Source organism: Pan troglodytes, chromosome 5, assembly GCF_028858775.2.
Source record: "Pan troglodytes isolate AG18354 chromosome 5, NHGRI_mPanTro3-v2.0_pri, whole genome shotgun sequence".
Lineage (NCBI taxonomy): Eukaryota > Metazoa > Chordata > Mammalia > Primates > Hominidae > Pan > Pan troglodytes.
Window position 1 is genome coordinate 48,872,686 of NC_072403.2, and position 5,971 is coordinate 48,878,656.

Consider the following 5,971-nt stretch of genomic DNA (forward strand, 5'->3'; position numbering starts at 1 on the left):
TACAAGACACTCAGCTAGTGGTAGGCCACATTTCCTTTTTTTTTTTCTCTCTCGTTTTTTTTTTTTTTTTTTTTTTATTGATCATTCTTGGGTGTTTCTCGCAGAGGGGGATTTGGCAGGGTCATAGGACAATAGTGGAGGGAAGGTCAGCAGATAAACAAGTGAACAAAGGTCTCTGGTTTTCCTAGGCAGAGGACCCTGCGGCCTTCCGCAGTGTTTGTGTCCCTGGGTACTTGAGATTAGGGAGTGGTGATGATTCTTAACGAGCATGCTGCCTTCAAGCATCTGTTTAACAAACCACATCTTGCACCGCCCTTAATCCATTTAACCCTGAGTGGACACAGCACATGTTTCAGAGAGCACAGGGTTGGGGGTAAGGTCACCGATCAACAGGATCCCAAGGCAGAAGAATTTATCTTAGTACAGAACAAAATGAAAAGTCTCCCATGTCTACTTCTTTCTACACAGACACGGCAACCATCCGATTTCTCAGTCTTTTCCCCACCTTTCCCCCCTTTCTATTCCACAAAACCGCCATTGTCATCCCGGCCCGTTCTCAATGAGCTGTTGGGTACACCTCCCAGACGGGGTGGTGGCCGGGCAGAGGGGCTCCTCACTTCCCAGTAGGGGCGGCCGGGCAGAGGCGCCCCTCACCTCTCAGACAGGGCGGCTGGCCGGGCGGGGGGCTGACCCCCCCACCTCCCTCCCGGACGGGGCGGCTGGCCAGGCAGGGGGCTGACCCCCCCACCTCCCTCCCGGACGGGGTGGCTGGCCGGGCGGGGGGCTGGCCCCCCCACCTCCCTCCCAGACGGGGTGGCTGCCGGGCGGAGGGGCTCCTCACTTCTCAGACGGGGCGGCCGGGCAGAGATGCTCCTCACCTCCCAGACGGGGTCGCGGCCGGGCAGAGGCGCTCCTCACATCCCAGACGGGGTGGCGGGGCAGAGGCGCTCCCCACATCTCAGACGATGGGCGGCCGGGCAGAGACGCTCCTCACTTCCCAGATGGGATGGCGGCCGGGAAGAGGCGCTCCTCACTTCCTAGATGGGATGGCGGCCAGGCAGAGACGCTCCTCACTTTCCAGACTGGGCAGCCAGGCAGAGGGGCTCCTCACGTCCCAGACGATGGGCGGCCAGGCAGAGACGCTCCTCACTTCCCAGACGGGGTGGCGGCCGGGCAGAGGCTGCAATCTCAGCACTTTGGGAGGCCAAGGCAGGCGGCTGGGAGGTGGAGGTTGTAGCGAGCCGAGATCACGCCACTGCACTCCAGCCTGGGCACCATTGAGCACTGAGTGAACCAGACTCCGTCTGCAATCCCGGCACCTCGGGAGGCCGAGGCTGGCGGATCACTGGCGGTTAGGAGCTGGAGACCAGCCCGGCCAACACAGCGAAACCCCGTCTCCACCAAAAAAGTACGAAAACCAGTCAGGCATGGCGGCGCGCGCCTGCAATCGCAGGCACTCGGCAGGCTGAAGCAGGAGAATCAGGCAGGGAGGCTGCAGTGAGCCGAGATGGCAGCAGTACAGTCCAGCTTCGGCTTGGCATCAGAGGGAGACCGTGGAAAGAGAGGGAGAGGGAGACCATGGGGAGAGGGAGGGGGAGGGGGAGAGGGAGAGGGTGAGGGAGAGGGAGAGGGCCACATTTCCTTTTTTATGGCAACAGGGTCCTACTCTGTCACCCAGGTTGGAGTACAGTGGCACGATCCCCATTCATTGCAGCTTCTACCATCCCAGGCTCAAGTGATCTCCCACCTCAGCCTCCCGAGTAACTGTAGCCGGGACCACAGGCACACGCCACCATACCCAGCTAATTTTTTTTTTTTGAGACGGAGTTTCGGTCTTGTTGCCCAGGCCAGAGTGCAATAGCACGATCTCAGCTCACTGCAATCTCCGCTTCCCAGGTTCAAAGAATCTCCTGCCCCAGCCTCCCAAGTAGCTGAGATTACAGCTGTGTGCCACCACACCCAGCTAATGTTGTATTTTCAGTAGAAACGGGGTTTCACCCTGTTGGTCAGGCTGGTCTCGAACTCCTGGCTTCAAGTGAGCCACCTGCTTAGGCCTCCCAAAGTGCTGGGATTACAGGCATGAGCCACTGCACCTGGACTAATTTTTTATTTTTTGTAGAGACAGAGTTTCTCTGTGTTGCCCAGGCTGGTCTCGAACTCCTGGTCTGAAGAGATCCTCAGGCCTCAGCCTCCCAAAGTGCTGGGATTACAGGCATAAGCCATCATGTCCCACTGCATTTCCAATTATTAACAATTATTTTCACTTACAATAAATGAATTGGATGGTGCCAATCTCCATTTTCTAGACCTTACATTCTCTTTCAGCTACTGCTCAGCTTTCTCCATCTCTCCTTTCTTCTTGAGGCAGTCTTCTATTTTGTACATTATACATTCCTGAAAATTTGAAAGACAAATATATGAAAACTATTAGATTTGCATATTATAAGGGGCTGGGCACAGTGGCTCATGGCTGTAATCCCAGCACTTTGGGAGGTCAAGTGGGTGGACTGCTTGAGGCCAGGAGTTTGAGACCAGCCTGGCCAACATGGTGAAACCCCGTCTCTACTAAAAATACAAAAATTAGCTGGGTGTGGTGGTGTGTGCCTGTAGTCCCAGCTACTCGGGAGGCTGAGGCAGGAGAATGGTGTGAACCCGGGAGACAGAGCTTGCAGTGAGCCGAGACTGCGCCACTGCACTCCAGCCTGGGTGACAGAGTGATATTCCGTCTCAAAAAAATAAATAATAGAAAAAAATAAATAAAATAGCATGCAAGAATGTACTAACCAGGAACCATGGCTTGTGTCTATAATCCCAGCTATGGGGAGGCTGAGGCAGAAGGATCACTTGAACCCAGGAATTTGAGGCTATGATTGTGCCACTGCACTCCAAGTGGGTGACAGAGCAAGACCTTGTCTCTTAAAATATATAAAATTAAAAGAAAAAAAACTAAATAAAGAATGTTCTAGGTACCTAGATTCATATGGATGAAAGTTCCCATTTGGTAGTGCTACTATATGTTTCTTGGTCCCCTATGTCCCAGAGGAACCAAGGGCTAGATAGATGGTACATGGGCCTAAAGAGGATATGCCTGCTTTCCTCAGTAGCAGGCAAGCTCTAGGCCTCAGGACTATAGTGCTCCTTGAGGCCTTGGAGATGGGTAAAAACATCAGTTATCTTGCCTGGATCAGCACTCATACAGACACAAATACCCACCCACAAATAAATGTCCTTTTCTCCCAAGCTTTTCTCCCAGCAGGTAACAGCGGGCATGTAGTCCACTTTGTGTTACCCTGAAATCGTCATTAGTCACCGAAAGCCAAATACTACTTCTGTAAGATCGCCAGGACCCTACATTTGCCATCTTCACTTCCTCACCTCTTGATGCTCACTCTTCCACTCACTAAAAACGGTCTTCCACTCTCTGAAAAAATCACCCATAATCTTCTAATTGCAGAATCAAGATGATGCTGTTCTTTCTCTGACACTACTGACCAATTGTCTTTTATTTCCTTTGCCATTATGACACCAGTTGTCCTCCTACAACTCTGATCACTTCCAGAAATCATCCTCAACTCTTCCCTTTCCGTTACCGTCCCCCCCACAATACAATGAATCACCATATCCTGTTGATTCTACACATTTTCATGCTCCATCCTCTCTTCTCCATCCCCACGGCCACTGTCTTGTAACATTGCTCTCCTGGGTACCTGGGTAAGGGACACAGGTTTTGTGGGGTTTTTTTGTTTTTTTTTCAGATGGAGTCTTGCCCTGTCGCCCAGGCTGGAATGCAATGGTGCGATCTCGGCTCACTGCAAACTCCACCTCCCGGGTTCAATGGATTATCCTGCCTCAGCCTCCTGAGTAGCTGGGATTACAGGCACCCACCGTCATGTCTGGCTAATTTTTGTATTTTTGTAGAGACGGGGTTTTGCCATGTTGGCCAGGCTGGTCCTGAACTCCTGACCTCAGGTGATCCGCCCTCCTCAGTCTCCCAAAGTGCTGGGATTACAGGCGTGAGCCACTGCGCCTGACCTTTTTTTTTTTTTTTTAAGACTAAATATTTTATTTTATATAGAATTTTAAAAATTTATTTTTTGTACATGAATAAGTTCTTTAGTGGTGATTTATGAGATTTTGATGCAGCCATCACCCAAGCAGTGTATACTGTACCCAATGTGTAGTATTTTTTTTTTTTTTTTTTTTGAGACGGAGTCTTGCTCTGTCGCCCAGGCTGGAGTGCAGTGGCATGATCTAGGCTCACTGCAACCTCTGCCTTCCGGGTTCACGCCATTCTCCTGCCTCAGCCTCCCGAGTAGCTGGGACTACAGTCGCCCGCCACCATACCCGACTAACTTTTTATATTTTTAGTAGAGACAGGGTTTCACCGTGTTCGACAGGATGGTCTCGATCTCCTGACCTCGTGATCCGCCCACCTCGGCCTCCTAAAGTGCTGGGATTACGGGCGTGAGCCACCGCGCCCGGCCTCCATTGTATCATTCTCATGCCTTTGCATCACAGGTTTCTTCTTTTTTTTTTGTAGACGGAGTCTCGCTCTGTCGCCCAGGCTGGAGCGCAGTGGCATGATCTCGGCTCACTGCAACCTCCACCTACCGGGGTCAAGCAATTCTCCTGCCTCAGCCTCCTACCGGGTTCAAGTGATTCTCCTGCTTCAGTCTCCCGAGTAGCTGGGACTACAGGCGTGCGCCACCATGCCCCGCTAATTTTTGTATTTTTCATAGAGGCATAGTTTCACCATGTTGGCCGGGATGGCCTCGATCTCTTGACCTCGTGATCCGCCCACCTTGGCCTCCCAAAGTGCTGGGATTACAGGCGTGAGCCACCGCACCCTGTCTAATTTTTGTATTTTTAGTAGAAATGGGGTTTCACCACTATGGTCAGGCTGGTCTCAAACTCCTGACCTCGTGATCTGCCCACCTTGGTCTCCCAAAGTGTTGGGACTACAGGCGTGAGCCACCGAGCCTGGCCACAGGTTTATTCTTTTTGTCGTCATTGTTGCTGTTTTGAGACAGAGTCTTGCTCTGTCGCCCAGGCTGGAGTGCCGTGGTGTGATCTCGGCTCACTGCAACCTCCGTCTCCCGGGTTCAAGTGATTCTCCTGCCTCAGCCTCCCGAGTAGCTGGGATTACAGGCGTGCACCACCACACCCAGCTAATTTTTGTATTTTTAATAGAGACGGGGTTTCGCCATGTTGGCCAGGCTGGTCTCGAACCTCTGACCTCAGGTGATCCTCCTGCCTCAGCCTCCCAAAGTGTTGGGATTACAGGCGTGAGACACCGTGCCTGCCTGGTTTACATTCTCTCTTAATCCTTTGTTTATACACGTCTGTGATTCACCAGACTGTGAACTCTTTGTGGGCATAAACTGAGTCTTACCCATTAGAACACGGACTTGAGCAGGGTGGCAAGTAAGGGATGGATTTCCTGAGACAGTCAACAATGAAGTTGCTTTTCCACTGCGTTCCCAACTGCTCAAATCTAGCTGGTTCCCCAATCCCAGTACACTTGCAGTAGCAACGGGGACCCTCTTCCTAAAGTTGCACCAAGCCAGGGATTCTCAACTCATTTCGCCCAGGTCCTAGCCCTGCCAGGCTTCCCCTTTGCTCCTCTGCAACCCCTGTCTAGGGAGGCGGGTGTCTTGGAAGGTCCTTGGGAGCTCCCTCCATCAATTTTGCATCTGCAATTAGGGCTACTTTACCCCAGTGAAGAAAGGTGCCCTCCGTATTAGGGCTTCCTTCCTCCAATTCCGACTGGACAGGGTAGCAGAGTGGGCAAAGTGTGAGAGCCTTTAGAAGGAAAGAGCAGAGCTCCAAGCGCCGCGAAGAATGGCCGAGGCCGACGCACAGCAGGCGCTGGAGTGCAGCACTCCTAGCCAAGCTTGGGTTTCCCCTTATCCCCGCCTCCTTCGCTAAGCTCGACCCACTTTAGGGCGGGACCACCCACTTCAGCCAATTC